The following is a 23,218-nucleotide window of genomic DNA, read 5'->3' as shown; positions in this document are numbered from 1 at the left end:
GAAGGGGTCCCCTGCTGCTCCTGAGTAACACAGATGAGGTCCAAGAGTCACTAAATACACAACATGGACAAAAATCAGGAAAAGACGTCTTCTACCAGGTTCTTACTCAGAACTTGTAGAACCAGCCCTGCTATAGTCCCAACAGGAAGTCATAGACCAAAATCTTAGGATACTGCATAATCAACTTGAGCCTTTATGGTATCGAGAGGAACAAACCACTGAAAAGAGAGAGAAGAAAGAGTTAAGGGATAAAGGTATTAATTGATGAGCAAGGTCTTTGACTAATACTATTCTCTTTATTTAAAAATTAGACTGTGGGAAACAAGCAATTTGTTTTAAGCACTAACATGAGCATACAAACTTGTTAAAGCATTTTTGGTAGGTCTAACTCAGACTCCTTAATGACAAGATCTCAAACATCTGGGCAAGAAGGAATGGATTTGATAACAATAAACCCAGCGCTCCTTATCCTATTCGACATTTTCATGAACTGTGAAGAGAAGATTGTGGTGGCAAAGGCTAATGTAAAAAATGAATATTTGCAGGCATATTTTATCTCCTCCTTTTCAGGTCAGCGGTTACTCCTTTTACAATGTCATATTCCACACAGTGTTCATCATGGTGTCATGTATATCTAAGTGCCCAGAAAAACTTTACAAATCTATTAGCCTGTTATCTCAATTGATTTTGAGAGAAGCCTAGTGTTAGATAAAGTTCACTAATTCATTGCAAAAATATTTACTGAGCTTCCATGCTGAGAACTATTCTAGACCTTGGTATACCCTGATGAATAAAGCAGATGTCATCCTTACCCCATGGAGTATATAGAAGGAGTGAGCGGAGGAGAAAGATACATAATTAGGAAATTATATACCAAATCAGGCAATAGATTGGGATGGGTAACTTTGTAAACTGCTTCTTTGATTCCATCAGTCCATTCTAGATATATGCTTTGTTCTCATCAAAAGGAAGAACATGAAAATAAGCTATAACCTCGTGGTAGATTATATTAATGGCCCCAGTTCTTCACCACTACCAGTATCCATGCACTTTACACCATGTGACTTTGCAATTCCTCCTAGTAAAGAGAAAGAATATTTCTCTGCTCCTTGACTTCAGATTGATCCATGTGACATGCTAACATGTAAGTATAATGTGACACCCTCCCATCAAAACATTGATGTGTTTTGATAGCACAACAGGGTGCCTACAGTCAATAATAAGAACTGTACATTTTAAAATAAAGATGTAATTGGATTATTTGCAACTCAATGGATAAATGCTTGAGGGGATAGATACCCCATTATTTATGATGTGCTTATTTCACATTGCATGCCTGTATCAAAACATCTCATGTACCCCATAAATAAATACACCTTCTAGGTACCCACAAAAATTAAAAATAAAAAATTAATATTTAAATAGACAAAAAAAATTGATGTGCACATGTGTAACTGGCTTGCCTTCTTACATTTTTAGCATGGCGAGGCCTAGTCCACTGGTACCAGGAGGATAAGGAGAAGCACATGGAGCAGAGCAGCCCCAGCCAGTTGCCGTAGATGAGCCCAATCTAGATCTGCTGACCTCCAGCTGACCCACAGACACATGAGCTTCATAAACGGTTTTTATTTCATTGAAATACTGTGGTTGCTTGTTATGTTGCATTATTATAGCAACAACTGACTGGATACAACTTTATATAGACTTATCTTAATAGATCTTAGTGTTCTGTTCATTTAACAGACATGAATAGGCACTTCACATGTTGTAAAACATCATAGTAGGATGAGCCTGGACATATAATTAGAAGTTCTAATTTCAAAAATGTAAGAAACTATAAAACCCAAAAATATGAATTGTACAAATGGGAGAACCAAGTTGAACATGAGTCAACTTCTCATTACTAGACTCACCGAAGTAAAGTCCACAACTCAGCCCTAAGACCTTACTAAAATGTACTCTTTCCCAGACTGTCATATTGAACAGATCATGACATACAGAAGCCAAGGAAAACAAAATTCATGTTTTACTGTGTCCCACATGCTGTGATATTTTCAAACCCACATGCATCCACCAAGAAGCAGTCAAAATGTTTGATTCTGGAAACGAATCCGTAACAAGAATAGAGTACAGAACAAAAATCAACTCAACAAGTCAACCCATATGTTTTTCATTTTCCTGTATTCTATGAAGGAAGTGAATGTGGTAAGTATACTTGGCTCCCAGTATAGGGACTTCCAACTATTCTTTCTAATTTCATATTTACAGAGCCCTGTGTTACCCTTTGTCCTGCCCCTGAAATAGCAACAGAAGCAAAGAAGGTAATTGACCAAAGAGTAAATGTTGTACTTTTCTAGTGTAGTGGTCTTGGACTCATGCTCCATGCCTAATGCAAAGATCTCTGTGCACTATACACAAGTGGCTGGGATGAGCCAAATAAAGATAATGTACATCCATTACAGGGAGACGAGACCTCAGGCAATCACCACTGCAGTGTTGAAAGGAAATACAATCAGACAGCCTTCCTTTCCTCTTTAAGTCCAAAGTAACATTTACAGATTTGTACACAGTTTGGATGCTTATTTAAAGTTTGGTAAAAAAGGAGAAAGTTTCTCACATAGTTTGTAGTGTATGAAAGAATAACTATAAAAATATATGCATTGTAACATATGTATATATGTGACTGTGTATATATGTGTATATATGTATATATAAATGTTTGTAAACATATACGTTTATATAGAGTATATGTTAAATGCATTTACTCTAATATAGCTGTAAGCACAGACATAAATCATGTATCCTCAACCATATGTCTACCAGAATTCCATACAACAATCTGACAGCATTCTCCACTTCAAATCTTTTCAAAGAAAGGTTTTATTTTTCATTTGTCCAGCTAAAACTTAGTACAGCTCAGGGTAAAGAGAAGTCATTTCAAAACATTATTCTGTGTGTACAGAAGTAAGAACAGAGACTGTACTTTACCGTACATACATTACACTCTCACACTACCTCTGTAGTGGATTTAACAAGAAAGCTACAGTGCTCCTGAGCAACACAGAAAAATCAATCACCTGCAGAGACATGTTAATTATCAATGTGAAAATACTGAAAGGTGTCAGAATTACTTTAGAGAGGCTAGTCTTTAACACAATTATCAAGTAATGTCAAAATTCAAAGACTTTCAGACAAATAGTATTGCTCTTTCTTGTTACTCATGGTCCACTTAGAATCTGTTTACCAAGTATATATTCCACAAACATATAATTATCAAACCATATGTTCAACAGTAAATATGTAAAGTCACAGGACAGGGCCAGGCGCAGTGGCTCACACCAATAATCCCAGCATTTTGGGAGGCTGAGGTGGGAAGATCACTTGAGCTCAGGAGCTTGAGACCTGCCTGAGGAACATAGTGAGGCCTCATCTCCACTAAAAATAAAAAATAAAAAGAATTAGCCAGGTGTGGTGCTGCATGCCTCTAATCCCAGCTACTCAGAAGGCTGAGGCAGGAGGATCATTTGAGCCCATGAGGCTGAAGGTGCAGTGAGCTATGATCACACCACTGCCTTCAGCCTGGGCAACAGAGAAACACCCTGTCTCAAGCATAAATAAATAAATTAAATTAATAAATAAATAGAGTCATAGGACAATCTTCTTAAAATTTCACATTAAAATTTGCGTGCTCTCATTGGGAATCATATAAATTTAAAAGCCTGTAACTTATTTTCATAGCACTAACATTATACAGGCTGTTTCTAAACCCTTATTTCACTTAACATATCAGGCCAACACCTTAATCCGGAGTCTCTGAAATCAACTTATAATTTGTAAGACTCAATACTTGACAATATGCATGTATACCTGACTACTACAGATTGAAGGTGACTGATTCAACAGATAAGTTATTCATCCTATCAAAACATGTTATATTCAATAAAATTAAGTAACTAACAAGTACCAGTGGAATGCATACTAGTGTAAACTGAGATGAATAATATAAATGAAACTTTACTATGTTGTCAATATTACATTCATTCAACGCATTTTGTCATTCATAAAAACACATATCAAACAAACTCTGCTTCTTTATAACAGCAAGATATTTTTGATTGCTCATGTCTTAAAAATAATTTTTCTTGTACTTTTATATCAATTGTTTGCTTTTACTTTGAACGTTTTTTATTGTATCTTACCCCAGTCGTCTCAAAAATGAGTGTGTGGCTCTGGCCAATGATTCCTTCTTTCGTGGACTTGTTAACCCAACACAAGACAGGACAGGAGGTCCCTCTTTAGAAATAACTCATCTTTTCTTAGCTCCTTAAACAGTAAAGTCACCTTATTAACCGCATCAGACTCTGCATATTCATACACACACACACACACACACACACACACACACAAACTGATATGTAGCTATTAATACTATGCATTAATCAAGAGAAACTAATGTTCAGAACACATTTCATTTTCTCTCTCTGGCAGGCTTCTCAACATCTGATTTCAACTCTTTTTAAGTGTTCCAAAGAAACTTTATTAATATTGTAGAGAAAGACTCCTTTTACTCTCTTAAATTCACTGATAACCAGGTAAAAGTCATTGAACAATCAAATCCTAGAGAAAGCCTCTTGAAAAATCTGCAGAGGACATCAAGGAAATGGAAGTCACACAACAGCAGTAACACCCTGATTGCATTCTACGCTAGCTCTAGAGCCTCCCTTCTGAACAGACACAGCAAAAGTGTTAATGAAAAATCTGTTTCAGCTGTGATGAGAAAAATATTTCAAAATCCATAAAATTGCTACTTCTATCATACCCACACTTAAAATGGTTTACAATTTAAATCCTTAATAATGCTACAAATGCCTGGGAAGGGAAGACTTCTAATATGTACATTTGTGAATAATCTGTCAGATTCATGAGATTAATCTTGTGCTTGAAGCCAGGATAATACAGCACAGCTCTTTCTCTGAACACTAAACACTTCCCTGTACAGCATTTACAAATTGCAATTGGTTACTGAATCTAAATAAGACCCTGTTGGGACAGCAGGGAATGTTTTAACATGGGAGTGCACAGGTAGAACGAGATAAACTGTTAGTTTGAGATTTGATGGGTGTAGCCAAGTTCAGATCTTTTCTTCACTTTCTATTTCCCTCCTAAAAGCGCTTGACTTTTTTTTATAAGAATTATCCAGAATTTTTAAAGAATGCAAAGGATCTTTAGTCAACTGATTCAAAGAAAAATGTTTTATAATTTTACTTAACACATTTCATTATTTCTGACTTTAATTTTAAAGTGATAATTGGCAAAATCTAATGGATCCCTGTCATGTCTTTCCACCATGATATGTACTTCCAGTATAGAACTGGAATTACATTTCTTTTGTTTTTCTTTTTCTAGAGGTGGGATTTTACCATGTTGCACAAGTTGGTCTCAAACTCTGGGCTCAAGCCATCTGCCCGCCTCGGCCTTTCAAAATGTTGAGATTATAGGCATGAGCCACCGTGCCCAGTCAAAACTGGAATTACATTTCTGAAAATGGCACTGTAAATAAAAATGAGATATATTTAATCTTATTTGCCCCTGAGAAGCAAAGTTAAGATATGGGATTATTTCCCAGAAGAAAAAACTAATGACTAACTTTTTATAGAAATGAATACAAAGATTTTTATAACAATACATGAATACAGTAATCCAAATAAGTATATATTTATAGTTGCCATTAGAGATATTTACAAACACTCTGGTTAGCTCCCCTTCCTAGCCTGGGTTAGGATTATATTTCCCTAGCCCTTAGAAGCCAGCATGGTCATGGGACTTCATCTGGTCAACGAAATGTGTTAGAGTATCTAAAAGTCACTTGGGATTGGAAGCATTAAAAGGTAGTGTGTAATTTACCATGACTCTTGTCCTCTGCCAGAGTGACTGGAAATGCTCAAGAAGAAGCCTGCTCTATTAGCATGGGTACTAGAGTTAAGAATAAACTGCAGCAAAAGCACCAGCTGACCTATTACATAATATACACAGACTGTCAGCAAGAAATACACCTTAGTTATTTTGAACTGCTGAGATTTCGGGACTATGGGTTATCACAGAGTAACCTAGCTTAAACTAACTGACACAGACCTTCTATATTAAAGTATGAAGCTTTGTAAGAGGCAGCTAAATCATTAAGTAACCAATCACACATTGGCTTATTTTCAGGCAGCAATAAATGAAATGGTAACTTCCTTCTATTATTCACTTTCCATCTTCCATCATCGAAGTCTTTCTCCAGTCGCTCCTTTCACACAACAATCAGATGTGCTCAAGCCTCACTGCTGGTGAGACACCTCCTTGAATCTTGCCAAGCCTGGGAGTTAACTGCTTTTCACTGCCAGCATTTCTGAAAGCATAGTCTACAATCATTGCTTCACTTCCATTTTACCTCATGCATTCTGGCAATTATATTAAAGAACTTTGAATCATCAAATCCACAGCTCTTTGCTTTTTTTCCATCTTTTCAATTTTTCTTTCTTTTATTTCTGATATGGTATCATTTTGGTTCTCTCCTAACATGTATCTTTTGTGGGTTTTTTAGAGACAGGGTCTCTCTCTGTCACCCAGGCTGGAGTGCAATGGCACAATCTTGGTTCACTGCAACCTCCGCCTTCTGGGTTCAAGCAATTCTCCTGTCTCAGCCTAGCTGGGACTGCATGTGTGCACCACCATGCCCAGCTAATTTTTCATATTTTTAGTAGAGATGGGGTTTCACCAGGTTGGCCAGGCTGAGTGATCCACCCCCCTCGGCCTCCCAAAGTGCTGGCATTACAAGGCGTGAGCCACCACACCTGGCCTCTCCTAACATGAATCTTCCAAGTCTCCTTTGTTGGTTCTTATTTCTCTATGTGTAAGTATGCCTTGAGGTCTTTTTCAGATCTTTCATCTCTTTTTCATTTCTCCCCAATAATCTCATTCACTTGTACAGCTTCAGCCCTCACTGTCATGTACATATGATTCCCAAAACCCTCTATCCTAAATTTGTTTCCTGCATATTAGGTTACTTGACACACACACACACACACACACACACACACACACACATATATATATATATCTATATATATGTATCTCCTACCCATATCACTAGAACCACAAAAATCAACTTATATTTTGGAATATTTATTTCCCTCCTGTCCTTTCTTCACTGACATTCTCAACAAGTCTCAATACATCAATGTCATTTTCAATAATCTTATCTTCCTCACTAACCACATTCAATCAGTTCCCAAATCCTATCTGTGTTCAGTGCTAACTTAACACAAGACTGCTATGAAAATATGAAGAAAGCTATCTTTTCTGTTGGTATGCACTTGGTCCAGTAATTTATGATAAAGAATAGAGTTTAATAGAAAATCTAATCCAATAATATATTAAAAGAATTATACACCACAACCAAGTGGGATTTATGCCAGGTATAAAAGACCAATTCGACATTTAAAAATCAATTAATGAAATCCACCACACATCAACAGGCTAAGAAAGAAAAATAATACAGTCATATAAATAGATGCAGAAACAATATTTGACAAAATCCAACACCTATTCATTATAAAAACACACAGCAAACTAAGAATAGAGGGTAACTTTCTCAACCAGAGAAAAAACACCTACAAACAACAAACCATTAACATCACACTTAATGGTGAGAAATTAAGAAGCTCTTTCTCTAAACTCAGGGGCAAGGCAAGAATGTCCCTTCTCACCACTTCTATTCAATATCACTGGAAACCCTAACTAATACAGTAAGACAAGGAAAGAGGCATATAGACTAGGAAGGAAAACTTACAACTGTCTTTTCCACAGATGACAAAATTGTTAACAAAGAAAATCTGAAAAATCAACAAAAACTCTTGGAACTAATAAGCAATTATGGCAAGGTTCCAGGATATGAAGTTAATATACAATGTCAACTGCTTTCTTGTATACCAGCAATGAACAATTGGAATTTGAAATTAAAAATAAAAACCACTTATGTTACCACAAATTAAAAAGAAAGGTACAAATCTAATAAAATATGTACAAAGTCTATGTCAGAGAAGCTACCAAACTCTGGTGAAAGACATCAAAGAACCAAATAAATGGAGAGATATTTCATGCTCCTGGACAGAAAACTCAATATCCTTAAGAAGTCAGTTCTTCCCAACTTGATCTATAGGTTCAGTGCAATCCCAATCAACTTGCCAGCAAGTCATTTTGTGAATACTGACAAACTAATTCTGAAGTTTAGATGAAAGGGCCAAAGACCCAGAATAGTCAACACAATAATGAAGAACAAAATCAGAGGACTGATGCTACCCGACTTCAAAACTTACTATAAAGCCAGAGTTATCAAGACAATGTGGTACTGGCAAAAGAATAGACAAATGGGCCAAAGGAAAATAGCCTAGAAACAGGCCCACACAAATAGAACCAACTGATCACTGACAAAGGAGCAATGGCAACTCAATGGAGAATATTTTTTCAACAAATAGTGCTGGTATGACTGGATATCCATATTCAAAAAAAAAAAAAAAAAGAATCCAAACACAGTCCTTACACCTTTCACAAAGTCTAACTCAAAATGGATAACTGACCTAAATGTAAAACACAACACTATATAATTCCTAGAAAATAACACAGGAGAAAATCCATGTGATCTTGGACTTGGTCATGAATTCTGAGATATAAAACCAAAAGCACTATCCATAAAAGAAAAAACCAAAAACTTGGACTTCATAAAATAGTAAGTAAATTTGTTGTCAGTATTCACAAAAGACGTTGTTAAGAGAATGAAGGGACAAGCCACAAACTGGGAAAAATATTTACAAAATATACATTTGTTGTGGGTTAGTTGTGTACAGTAGAAGGATATTAACCACTTTGTGCCATAAGATACAAAATAGATTATCTATTGATCAACTGATCAATCTATCTACAGATACATATCTATATTTTATATATGTGTGTATACCTGTATCTATAGTGATATCTAGCTATATGGAGATATAATACTTTTGTACATACATAGACATCTATATCTTATAGAGATAAGATAAGTGGCGAGAGAGATATCTACATCTGTACAGATATATGGATATGTTAGGGAGGCAGCCATGGGGGATAAAGAGAGAAGCAGGAGAAAAGAGAGAATGAGAATGAATAATAGCAGTAAAAAGGTGTAAAAAAAACAAAGAAATAATACCTTCTTCCCCTAAAAGTCCTAGAACTAGAGGATGTTGTAGATGGAAAAGTCCCTGGCCCCAGGTCCCACCTTCATGACTAAATAAAGACTCACACAAAACCATATCATACTGAAATATCAGAAAATCGTAGTTAAAGGAAGCTTCACAAAATTAGAAAACAGGAAACATATGAGAGACAATCAGGATGGCATCAGAATTCTCAACTATAATAATGGAAAGCAGAAGACAAGACGAGCCATACCTTCAAATTTTAAAACTAGAATGATTTCCAAAGTACAATTATTTACTAACTAGACTAAAAATCAGATATATCAACCAAACAAAGCCATTTTGGGAAATGAAAGTTCTCAAAAACTTTACCTCTCATCTGCCCTTTCCCGGTAATTAAGATCTGATGGAGTCCACCAAACCCAGAGCCGCCCCCGAAGAAGAAGAAATGGGACCCAGGAAGGAGGAACGGGAAACAAAAGGAATTCACAGGATGATGCTGAGGGAAGCTTCAGGAAAGCAATTTCTCAGGCCAGAGACCACCAGTCCAGAGGGAGAACTGAGAACTCCCGCAGGATGCCACCAAGAAAACAAAAAGAATCCTACAGGTTGTCTGATTTTACCATAGTGATGAATTTGATAGCTTTAGCAGAGTATCTTAAGGTGAAATAAATAGTAAAGCATGCATAGAAAAGTAAGAAAATAAATAAAAGTAAAGCAATGTTTAATTCCAAGGGAAAATTTTAATCATAGAACAATACAGCCCAACTGTGACAAATTTCTACTTAATCATAATAAAATCAAATAATTATTTGTGGTTTGGTAAATGTCAGTGTATATTTTATTGTGATTAAATAGAAAGTTGTCACAGTTGGGCCATATTGTTCTATGATTACAGCTAGACTGAAACGGTAGGGGAAGATCCACGTGTGTTTTGAGTGGAGCAGCTACAGAAATAACAGAATAAAATCTTCATCTATAAAAGCTAATTATCAATGGAAAACTTACAATACACACTTTTTAAAATAAAAAAGTAGTCCTGCAAGCTTATTATTAGAAATAGGAAGGTAAATAACAGAAACAGCAGCTAAATGATTTCAAGTTGTTGCTTCTATAAAACAGAAATTGAGGGTGGAGGGAAGGTGGGGTAGAAAAACGCTCTTTTACCATAATCATGATGATTTTTTAAACTATACACCTGTATTAATAATATTTAAAATTTCAAAGGAAAATATTTTATCCTAAAGGATCCCAAAGGGGCTGGATTACTCCAACTTGGAATTTGACATTTTTATATAGGTTATCAGTTTTGCATTATAATTTGAGATAATAATTCTGAAAGACATTGTATGAAGGAATCAGCAAAATGCCACAACCAGAAAGCTCTTTCCACCCCCACCCATAGCTTAGGAATAATTAGGAAAAAATGGCCTATATAATAGGCACACTCTTTTATTACAACCAGAAAACCAAAATACAGTAACAGTTATTAACAAAACAAAAACAACTACCACCAGCAATAGTGTATTCAGATAATAATTTAAATACTTCATTAAGATTAAATGACCAATTATGCCATTTAAAGAAAGAGAAACCATAAGGAACTTTTGTTTTACAGAAACAATCTGCTTACAGACACAGCATGACTACTTTGTTTCAACAACAGCAAGCAGGAAGATATTTGATATTGTCTGTCCTGTAAATGAAAACATTTTTTAAGGTATTTGAAAGAAACTTCCTGTTAAAGGTGTTATAATATCTACCAAATAAAAGACAAAAAAATGGAAAATACACACCTGGGACCCTAAAAATTATTCTTAGTACTCTGGGAAAATTCCCAGTGGGATTTTTTTCATTACTCTGTCTTGCAGCTAAATGGCAGTTCTGATTCTACTGTGACTGATAAATTTGATTTTGAAATATAGAGTAGATAAGTAAATTGTCAGTGCTTCCACAAAACTTTACTATCTTAGTGTGTGTGTTACCACAGCGTGATTGTTCCAATATAAAATATTAAGGAGTGTGGCAAAAAGTGTTGAACTTATCTTTGCCCTTATAAGAAATACATAATTCATTATCCTAATGGTTCAGCTACATCATGCGTCTCCACTGAATTATGGAAAATCAGTTAGAGAACATGCATTCATCTGCAATATTATCCAGAAAGCACGCTGAATAACACTGAGCTCTAAAACAATCATAGAGTTGATACATATCTTAAAATAGATGAAATATTTTCCACAATTTGTTTCTGTGCTGGAGAATGCTAGTTTTTCAATATCCATTCTTTCTTGCTTGCTTCAGTAATTAGCCCTTCACATTTTAGTTGGGCATATGGCTGCGTAGCTAAAGACTACATTTCCCAGCCTCTCTGAAGTTGGATGTGGACATGGGACTAATTTTGGCCAATGGATTGTGGACAGATTGACAGATAGGACTTCTGGTTTGTGCACTCAAAAGTAAAGAGCAGGTTTCCCACTGCTTGTTTTGAAGTCCCCACAGATTGGAAAATAAAAACAGTCATCTTAGACAATAAAATGAAAGCCTCAGATCAAATACAGAAGACATTAGGATCCTGGGTTCCTGATACTGTCAAGCTTCCAGGCCACCCCTGATCACTTACCCAGACTTACAAGAGGGGATATAAACTTCTATCTTGATTGTCATTGTATTTTTAGACTCTCCATTACTTCAGAAAAATCTGTATCCTATCTAATAAAGTTTCACCTAACACTTTCCTGAAATATAATTCAGGGGCTCTTGACAACATACTAAATTTGCCAGACACCTTTTTTCCAAAGAGTCCAATTCCCTTTCCATAATTTTACATCATTTTTCTTCACAGTGTCTCTGATGTAATACAATAACAATGCTTTAAGATTGACCTAACCCCCAGATTCCATGACCCAAGTGCTCACGTCAGGCTGCTTTCTGCCCTGGGAAACAACATCTGGTTCTGTTTCATACTCCCAGGCAAACTAAATTCCCAGTTTTTAGGGACCAAGAACAAGATTATTTTAATTCATTTTTCAGAAAAAATCTTTTTCATTTACAATCCTTACAATTCACCAAAAACACACTTAATATATAAGATTAATAGACAGCAACTTATGACTTTTCTCTAACGTTACCTCATGGCACAAAATGGTTAATATCCTTCTACTGTACACAACTTACCCGCAACAAATAGCTTTCTCATATACTAAAGACAGATTCCGATATTTATAAAGTACTTTTATCTATTCAGAGAGAAAAACACTATAAAACGTAAACATTCTGTGGCTCTAAGGTTTCCCCTGGCACCCTGTCTTCTCTCTCCATAAAAATGGGATAATTATACCTGCCACAAACTATTTCGTGCTGATGTTATGAAGATAAATGAAAAAACCTATATACGAAAGCATTTTGTGCTCTTAGGAAGAATAAATCCACCTTAAATCCAAGACGGTCTAATTCTTTATAATGTTTTCCAGGGATTTGCTGAACAGCCCCAGAGAGGTCATCACCCACAACAAACTTTTGGTACTGAAGGACCACCTTTCTAACAAAAGTTTCATCTCTCGCACCTGACAACACTTTTCAATTAATTAGGGGTAAGTCCAGATGCTGCTCTATTTGGCCATCTTCAGCGCTCTAAAAGAATCCAGATTTTTTACTTCAATGCCTTGCAACAACTGAAGTGAACAAAAAGCTCTCTAAATCACAGGGGTTTCAGTTGACAGGTTAACAGTGAAACCCATTTCAGTCAACTTCAAATGCAAAGCAGATTTGGCAAGAACCAGGGCGGGGATGAGTGGGAAAAAGAAAGCCCTGGTGGCAGTCTGACAACTCCCTCACGTCTACTGTCTGCTGTAATACATCAGCGACCTCTGAGGACCCAACCAGTCAGCTGAGTCTGGTCTCCAACTCAACCAAAGGAAGATCTTTTAGTTGGCATTCCTTCATTACGTACAGAAATCTGCTTTAGGTACATAGCTTCAGCAGAGAAGTTAGAAATAAGAACTACGGTGGTAAATTCAAAAGCCAAAATTGTATGATCTGACTCATAAATTACAGTCCTTACCCTAATATCCAACACTTTAATGACTCTGGTTAACTTCCTATTTACCTTGTGCTGGGGTTACTAACAGATTTCTTCGCTTTTAGGTGAAGTGCCAAATGTTTCTGCACACCCCATGCTGTTTTAGAAAGTTGCCAAACAAAGAAATGAGGAGTGTGCCAGCTGCCTCTGTACCTCACTGTGTGTATATGTGATACAGCTGAGTCAAAGCATCCCATATCAGATCATCAATTAGCTGTGGGTGATGTGGGGGCGGGGGAGTTTTAACATCTTGGCAGTCTTCCTGGAGCGTAGTTACAGTGATGTAAGGTAATATTAGAGCTGGAGTGATTTGCAAGAGGATCACTGAGGTCTTCAATACAGTTCTCTTCTCACTCCTGATGGCTTGTCCCTGAGGTTTCTATCACTGACAAAACACTTAAGATATAGCTCAGGTGTTGAATGTCACTTTTCATTGAAATTTCTCAAAATGCTAATTTTCTAGTGCATGGTTTTCCCTTAAGCCAATGTTAGCAAGAAAACACTGCTTCTCTGTTTAGATAAGTGTTAAAGAAAACAGAAATGACAAGTTAACTATTGTTTTGAAATAAGCACTATACATTGCCCCATAATTCAAAATGTGTCCAACTTCTATTTACAACTTAGTGACTACTGACCATACCTGTAATTGATCATTAAAAAATATGTAGGATGCTGAAAAGTCAGAAACAAAAGAAAGTAAACATTCAATTTATAATACACCAAATACTTAAAGTTATGTTTTATAAGTCAATCCTACCTACACAGTGCTAGCAATAAAGTATACTCTATTAAAGAATTGCTTCTCAATGTGATACTTTGAAAATGGTTGCCAAGACACTCTTAAACTTTTTCCAAAATCATTGAAAGAGCTCTTCTAGTCTTTCTAAAGTAGGCTCAATGTAATCAGCATTTTTCCTAGTGATCATAAACTAGGTTGTCCTGCAGTTTAACAGAGCATTATAGAAAGAGACACGCATATATACTCATTCTGTATACCCTCTGCTAATTCCAACACACCATGCAATATGAAAATCACAGCACAGGAACAGCTAAAATATAATTAACAACTCTGAAATGAGTCTTGCGCTTTCTACTATGCATCAGTCTGGGCAAAACTACTTTGACTTAAGGAGTGAGTTCCATCTACGAGGTAGCTCTTATGCTTCTGAATCCAAGCAATCCAACACACCAAAAATAAAGAAGTCATTTATCGTATTCTTTCCATCCACATTCACTCATCCATTCAACAAACATACACTGAGGAGTCTCTTTTTAGCAGACACTGTTCCACACCCTAAGGATGCAGCCTCCACCTCACTCTGCACTTCAGAATGTGGAGAACCCTGCAGGGAAAATTTATTTTCCAAGAAAGAAGATACTAGTTAATAAAATGAAAACAACAAATTCTTAGATCTCATTCAGATAGTTTAAAAGCAGGAATTTTTCTCACAATTTTATCTACATAGTGATTTCAGATTTTTTAAAAATTTTAATATACTGTTTTATAGAAAGGATTATTAGCTTCAGTGAAGAAACTACAAAGAACCACATTACGAAAGAAAGTGATAACTCAAATAAATGATTTTGCTTCCATTTTAGAGAGGAGGCACACATATACATGAGTCCACACAGCTTTCCTATATCTTACCAAGTTGAATTATTTTATACTAAGCTACAGAGAACAGTAGCATGTGACAGAACCATCTTACATAGAATACAAAGTGCCCTGAAGAGGATCATTTTCCACTGCATTTTCTCTATTCTCATTTACACTCAGACACATAAACCAGACTACTTCTTAACACTTATCTACCTCCTGCTTTTAGCACTGCGCTGAGAAAATAGGGAGTACATAATAAACAGTAGTTAATTGAATGAAATGTTTTATTATTGTGCTTTTCATTATATTCACTAAATATTTCTTCCATTTACATGACAAAGAATGAGGGGCATTTCTTTTGCAGGTCCTCTTCCACTAGATATATTGGTAAAGCAAGATGGCCGTCAATTAATATTTTCAAGTAAATTTAACAGCCTAGGTGAGAGTTACATGCAACAAAGAATGGCGACAAAACAATGGGTTAAGGTGAACACTGCTCTGTACATATTCAGAATAAGCTAGTATCTATTTCTATTTCCAAAAGCAGGTGAAACTAATCACATAACAATGCTGAATGGTAAAGATTTCAGTTTTATTCCAAACAACTAGATAGGAGATAATGCCAGAAAAAAATGAGAGTTGCTAATATGTTCATATATGTCTGAATAACCCAGTGAACTCCTTCAGAGATGAATTGTTATCCAAATCAATGAGGGTTTCTCCTAATAAAAATACAGGCAACATTAAAACGTAAAATAAAACAAGAAACATTAACCAATAAACTCTATTTCTTTCCAGACACATAGCAGTAAATTTTAGTATCTTTGGGGATATTCATGAGATCCATAATTAGTAACATACTAGTAACAACATTAATAAAATTTCCCTCACTTTATTTTCAAAAACCTTCAGTAAATAATTATTATCTTTGTAATACAGACTATGAGCATTTCTACATAATGTATATATCTCACAGAAAGGAGTATATGATATCCCCACTCTTTACTACTGTATCTTCTGTTTTCAATGGAAACACTTGCTCTCAAGAGTAAACCTTAAGCTGGGAGAGGTGGCTCACGCCTGTAATCTCAGCACTTTGGGAGGCTCGGCTGGGCGGATCACTTGAGGTCAGAAATTCGAGACCAGCCTGGCCAACATGGTGAAAACCCATCTACTAAAAATACAAAAATTAGCCCAGTGTGATGGCGGGTGCCTGTAGTCTCAGCTACTCCAGAGGCTGAGGCAGGAGAATTGCTTGAACCCGGGAGGCAGAGGTTGCAGTGAGCCAAATTAGCACCACTGCACTCCAGACTGGGCAACAGAGCGAAACTTCATCTCAAAAAAAAAAAAAAAAAAAAAAAGTAAATATTAAAATACAGTATATGGTTCTTGTTATTCATTATAGTTCTGTGATGAACCAATTTGGGAAGGGAAACGGGAGGGTGCAACATAAAGGAGATAAGCCTCAAAAAAAATCACTAAGAGGTAAAAGGCTCCTACTAGTATCAAAACAAATTGCAAGCCACATAATATGGTTGTTGGAAAACTCCATTTTATATTGAATAACTGTAATGTTTTATATTGAAATTTTCACAATTTTAATAAAATTGTGTAAAACTTCTGAGTGTTTCTCCTCTTCTACTTAAAATTTTAAAATTCACTTCTTATCCAAAAGAGATAATGGTCTAAGTTCAAAACAGTCACTCTGCTAGGTTTCTGCCCACCTTACAAAACACTGCAGAATGCAGTCTACCTGTAAGATACCTTACAAGATACTGGCAGGCAAGTTGAGCCAGCATATTCCAACAGACAAAATTGCAATGTAATCTTATTTTGCCTCCCACCGTTTTTAGCATGTACACAGTGGGACAAGTTCTTCCCCTACCATGGCTCAAAAATCATACAATCGTGACCTTTTTGATAACTCTTAGGTAATAAAATGCCTATATTTTCTTTAGGTTGCAAAATGCAGTCTCAGTCTGACCCCCAGAAAGTCAGTCTCCTGCTATAATTAAGTGATGCCAACATCACTCCATGTACCAGCTGTTCCCCCTATTCCTGGATAAAGCCTCCCACCTGGAAATGGATAAAGCAAATGTGGTATATATATACAACATGGAATCCTACATAGCCATAAAAAAGAATAAATTATTCCCTTTGCAGCAACACGGATGTTGCTGGAGGCCATTATCCTAAGCGAGTTAACACAGGAACAGAAAACCAAATACCGTATGTTCTCAATTATAAGTGGGAGCTAAACATTGAGTACACATGGGCACAAAGAAGGGAACCACAGACACTGGGGCCTACTTGAGAGTGAACGGTGAGAGGAGGGTGGATGAGGACTGAAAAAGTACATATTGGGTACTATGCTTATTATATAGGTGACAAAATTATGTTTACACCAAATCCCCATGACACACCCTCTACCAATGTAACAAACCTGCACTGCATATGAACCTAAAATAAAAGTTGAAAAGAAAAAAGAAAATATTTTAATACATATATATATGTTGTGTGAGTGTGTGTGTGTGTATATATATATAACAATTAAAAAATACAAAAAGTTTTTTTTAAAGCCTCCCACTTAGGAAGGGCATGAGTGACACTGACACTTTTCCTTTCTGATTGTCTCCCATCCTGTTTGCTAGCTGTTCATTCTGAGCCTTCTGAATGATATTAAGAGATGGGGAGTGATAATGAGGGAGAAGAGGTATGGGGAGCAAGATGTTCTTACTCAAATTACCTGGCATTGTCATCAGTGGGCATCCCATTCTATGAACCTGGAAGATATTCAGAAAAAATACTTAAAAAATAAAAAAAAATTAAAGATGTTAAGAGACAGAAAAGCTCTTTCATTAGCAGGGTGCCTATGAAGGATTTTAGAGACATTCCATTGCTGGAGATCCTTTGCCCCTGCCAAATATGTTTCTAATCTGGTTGTTTGCTTAACCTCTTTCCAAACCCTAAGGAACCCAAAGATCCAACTGGAGCTTCCATCTGCTATGGTCTGTTCAGAATTCCAGGCAACCATGCTGACCAATGTCTAATATTATTTCACAATGCCTCGACCTGAAGAATGCTATAGCAGGAGAAAGAATGTGGGCTTTCACAGTCATAAGACCTGTATTTTGAATTTCCGGCCCTTTATTTCCTGATTGCCCTTGGAGTGACTAACTCTGAGTCTCAGTTTCCTCATCTATAAAACAATGTGTTATTTTAATATTTTAGATGATAATTCTCTAGTCTTGACTCATAGAAAGGCATTAATAATTGGAACACCAATTACACAGAATGCAGAGGAATGATGATCTGGTTATTCATTGCTCATAGAAAACCACCTATAAACTTAGTAATTTAAAGGAATAATTCATTATTATCCTATGTTTGTGTAGTCTCATCTGGGTAGTTCTCTGATATGGTTACAGATGATGGCTAAGATTTAAGTCATTTGAAGCCTTACCTGGGCTGGACATCCAAGATGGCTACGCACCTGGCCAGCAGCTAATGCTGGCTATCAGCTAAGTGTTCAGCTGACCTGACAACCAAACCACCTACATACAGACTGTCTATGTGGCTTGGCATTGTTACAATATAGAGGCTAAGTTCCAAAAGGGAGCCCTCCAAAAGCAAGCATTCTAAAAGGCCTATTGGCAGGCTGAAAGCCTTCATAGAAGTTAGTGCATAACATCACTTCTGCCACACTTTATTGGTTAAGAAATCAAGGCAAGCTCAGATTAAAGGAGAGGGAAATTAAACTCCATTTCATGATATGAAGACAATATGTCATGTCAGAAGAGAACCAACTGTTTATAGACGATCTATCACAAATGACTGTGGAGGAAAGCGGGAAGCCAAGGAAGAGGGAAAAATAGTACCCGTGAGTTCCCTCAAATGAGATGCACATGAGGATAAAATTACAAGTTCTTAAATTTTTTATCTTTGGCTTTTAAAATTTCTAATTGTTGTATAAAGTAAATAAAATAGTAGTACTGTGGTACATGGATGGTACATGCTCCAAAAAAATCAGTAACAGGAATGAAGGCAAGAAATTATCTGTCTTCTGCTGCAGTAAGTATTCTTACACAGTAAGAGCATATAAGAATTAGTGACACAGGTCCCCACTTGTTTTTTTACCACATATATAGGAGAAATATTTGCTTTTTATAAGTAATAATAGAGATGTGTAACCTATAATATTTGGAGACCACTGACAGGGTGTCCCGTTTCTGCCCAGACGTGGGGATGACTTCAAGTCAACAGATTCATGCATCAGTATGTGCTTAGAAACAGAAAAAGACTAAAAAAGCTAGAATGATTTCTAGAATACTAATTATTAAATCATGGTATCTGTTGACTTGCTTCTATTGTTCTGGAATATGACTAGCAGAATCTAATCTAAGATGACAGAAGTGCCTGAGTATCTATATTTTTACTGAGATAATTAATACTCACCATAAGAAATGTATGTGGTAGATTATAGACAGCTGCAAAGTATGTAACACTCCTCCCACTAAAGGATGAGATCCACATTACTCCCCCTTAAATCGTGGGCTCTGTGACTAATTGACTAACAGAATGTGGCACAAGAGATGTTGAACCAGTTTCTGGGCCTTAGGATGCTGGCAGCTTTCACTTTCTGTCTTTTTGTGATACTTGTTCTTGGAAACCAGCTGCATGCTATTGAGGGAGCCCAAACAGCCCAATGGGGAGGACCATGTGGGGAGGAACTGAGAACCCTGGTCAACAGCCCATGTAATCTCCCAGTTAACAGCACCAACTTACCAGCTATGTAAGTGAGTCATCTTAGAAATGGATCCTGCAGCCCCAGTTGAGCTATCCCAGTTGACGCCACACGAAACAAAGTCAAATCCTATCCAAATTGCAGGTTTGTAAGCAAATTAAATGATTATTGCTACTAGAAACCACCAAGTTTTAGGGTGGCTGATTATACAATGCAATGTCCTAACCTTAGCTGTTCAAATTGTAAGTTTAATATTGCCTTTCCCCAATAAATTAAAGATAATGAGCTTCATCTAACATAAGAATCTACCATCACATTTTATGGTGAGTAATGCAACAGATCTAAGCTATAATGTGACGTGCTATCACATAAATAGTAAAAATAGTGCCCCCCACATGATCACCTTCATCTCTGAACGTGACCTTGCTATCACACATCAGAAGGTAGAGGCCCCCATAGTCATCATAGATTCGCCTCAACTCATCCTCAGCCTTTTGACTGATTTCTCCCTGTAACCAATGACATCTATTGGTGAGATTAATGATTTGTGCTTTAAAGACAGTATGATATGTGATTATGAAAGGGAATAAAACTTCAGGCTCATAGGGACTAAATCTGTGTCCTCAGCCTCATACGTGCTCCGTTTTGACCATTTAACCTCAAACGAATAAAAAAAATAACAGAAAACATATTGAAAACTTCGTAAAATCAATTAGGTTGTTTCATACAATAGCATTAAAATGAGGCTCCACTGTAGTGGACCAAAAACATTTAGAGGCCGTATAGACAGTGTTATACCTTAACTTTATAATTAATATTTTATATACGTAGCTATGGAAACCTGGAAGTAGTCACCAAGTCAATCTACATTGTTCATGTATAGTAACACTAAGAAACACTAGTAACAATAGTAACCAGTAACACTGAGGAAAGTCCTAGATTACGAACTTCGTTAGAAACACTAATCGTTGCTTTAAAATTACTTAAATATATATTTTTTAGTTTCCTGCAACAGTACTTTGAACATCTCCATTTGGATATATATATTTATATATATAATATATGTAACTTGTTTGTGTTGGACAAGGACCAAGTGGAGAAAAAAGTATCAATGCAAGACAAAACATAAAACAAAAGGGAAGTAAGGAACCATCTACCCTGTGCTTCAAGCAAGCAGAAGAGATCAGAACTGCTGATGTTAGTCTGAGTCAAAGATGCCAAAAGGACCTTAGGAAGTGCTCCGTGAAAGCCATGGTTACACTTTGATCTCACCACGGCTGGCATAGCGCTAGTGAGACAGATCTTGACAGGTTTCATTCTGGTTTAGTCTGGTGCCCAGATTAGCAACAGATTCATTTAATAATTTTTAACATGATACAGAAGAAAATCTAAATGTACAATCTGCCTGTGTGCCTGGAGATTTTTCCCTTAGCTTGATGCATTGCCTTTTGATGAACATTTATCTCAGCAAATCTTATTTCTGTACACTAAGGAATTTTCTAGTTCTAGAAGAGCTTTTAAATCCTTTGGCAGAGATTCACTCATCCTAGTAAAACAATAGCTGGCAGATACACACAGTCTACAGGAAATCAGGGTAACAAGTTAGGTCATTTTTTAGGTGAGCTACTTAGCAAACTTTGATTTGTCCTTCACAAAATGAAGATTTGTTTTCTTAAATGAAAGTACATAATTTATTTTTATTCTCTATTCTAAAAGTCAATAAACAAATCATCAAATAAAATCTGGTTTATACCAGCTTTCATGACTCACATCTGGGCTATGTAGCTCACAACAATATTTTCCACCATAATATTTCTGTAAAAATCATCCTAGAACATATTAAATCCAAAGAAAACAATATAGTTTATTTGGAGGTCAGCCACCAACACACCAAAAATTTTCTTACCTCCCTATAATTTTGATACCTGACCCTTAGTCACTAAGATGTAAGTATGTAGAATATGTCTTTAAAACAACTAATTAGATTATATTCAGCTATTTTGCCTGGAAATCAGGAGGAAAGACGTAAGTAACGTCAAATCTGAATTAACTCCTCCCCATATACCAATCAGCTGCTAGTTCTATCTAGTTCTTTGTTATCTAAGAATGTCTTCCACATTGTATCAGAATTTGAGAGAAAGTCCCACGAGGGCAGAGGCCACCTTTTCTTGCTCACCATTGCATCCTCTGACCTAACACAGCTCCCAGCACCCAGTAAGTACTTAGCACATATTGGGAGGATGAATACAGCATGAGACCTTCCTCAAAGCCATCTTTTCTACATTCTAAAATCAAATCTATATTAGCACCCCTCTTCTGCCTTAAAAAATTATTTTTAGAAAGACCTTTTTAATACATTACATGTGTGAGTCAACACATTGGGTTCAGATAGATAGGGGTAGTAGGGCAGCTTGCTGGCACTGACCATCCAGTCTGAAATGTACCTCTCACCCACATGCCATCCCCCTTTGCCCCCATATCTCTTGATCCCCTTTCCTTGTTTTATTGATCTTTGTAAAAATTATCCTCAGAGATGTTCTATAAATTTCATGTCACTTGTCTATTGACTTCTAATAGAATATAAGTACATGAGGTCAGGAACTTTATTTTGCTTTATCCAGTGTTTCTACTGCCTAGGAAAATGTCTGGCACACAGCAGATGTTCATTTTATGTAATGGATGGATAGGAAGGAAGGAAGGGAGGGAGGGAGGGAGGGAGGGAGGGAGGGAGGGAGGGAAAGAAGAAACTCAGTGGGCTGCCGTGGTAAAAATGCTTACGGGTTGAATTGTGTTTCTTCAAAGAGATATGCTCAAGTTCTAACCTACAATACCTATGTATATGACCTTATTTGGAAATGGTCTTTGTAGATATAATCAAATTAATACGACGTCATACTAGATTAGAGTAGGTCCTAATCCAATATGGCTGCTGTCCTTATAAAAAGAAAAGAGATTCAGATACACTCAAAAGGAGGACGGCCATGTGAAGACAGGCAGAGATTGGAGTTCTTCTGCCACAAGCCAAGAAATGCCCGGTACTATCATAAACTGTAAGAGGCAAGGAAGGGTCCTCCTCTAGAGGCTTCAGAGGGAGCATGGTCCTGCCAACATCTCGACTTCTAAGTCTCAAGAATTGGGAGAGAATAAATTTCTATTATTTTAAGCCACAGTTTATGATACTTTATTACAACAGCCCTAGAAAACTAATACAACTGGGCACAATAAAAGAAGGGTATATTAAGGGAAGGGTCTCAAAAACCAGAGTGGAAGATTATAGAAAGACAAACTTTGCCTAACTAAAACATTTCCTGCAATATTCAACCAAAGCTGGTTGTAGAACAATGAATAAATAAAAGATGTACTAGGAATTTTAAAAAGGAAATTCTTAGAGCAATAGGTTATTCTTTTTAAAAACCTAATTATTTTTCTTAGTTTAGTACTTAATCTGTCTTTTCTTAATTTTTTTTTTTTTTTTTTGAGACAGAGTTTTGCTCTTGTTGCCCAGGCTGGAGTGCAATGGTGCAATCTCGGCTCACTTGCAACCTCCGCCTCCCGGGTTCAAGCTATTCTCCTGC

At 36.4% G+C, this 23,218-nt stretch overlaps 1 protein-coding gene and 1 long non-coding RNA gene across 3 annotated transcripts in view; both read right to left on the bottom strand.

Moving 5' to 3' along the window:
* LOC139362350 (uncharacterized) overlaps window positions 1-22,304 on the bottom strand; it is a 65,553-nt gene extending 43,249 nt beyond the window's left edge. The window contains exons 1-2 of the long non-coding RNA XR_011621111.1: window positions 18,363-22,304; window positions 17,646-17,682 (exon numbers count right to left, since the gene is read on the bottom strand). This is a non-coding gene — a long non-coding RNA (uncharacterized lncRNA). The remainder of the gene's footprint in view (window positions 1-17,645; window positions 17,683-18,362) is intronic.
* The window catches only part of LOC105486272 (collagen type XXV alpha 1 chain), a 507,117-nt gene that overhangs the window by 397,027 nt on the left and 86,872 nt on the right, over window positions 1-23,218 (bottom strand). The gene's annotated exons all lie outside the window — the stretch shown is intronic.

The sequence above is a fragment of the Macaca nemestrina genome, chromosome 3 (genome assembly GCF_043159975.1).
Source record: "Macaca nemestrina isolate mMacNem1 chromosome 3, mMacNem.hap1, whole genome shotgun sequence".
Classification (NCBI taxonomy): domain Eukaryota; kingdom Metazoa; phylum Chordata; class Mammalia; order Primates; family Cercopithecidae; genus Macaca; species Macaca nemestrina.
This window is presented reverse-complemented; position numbering and strand designations above follow the sequence as displayed.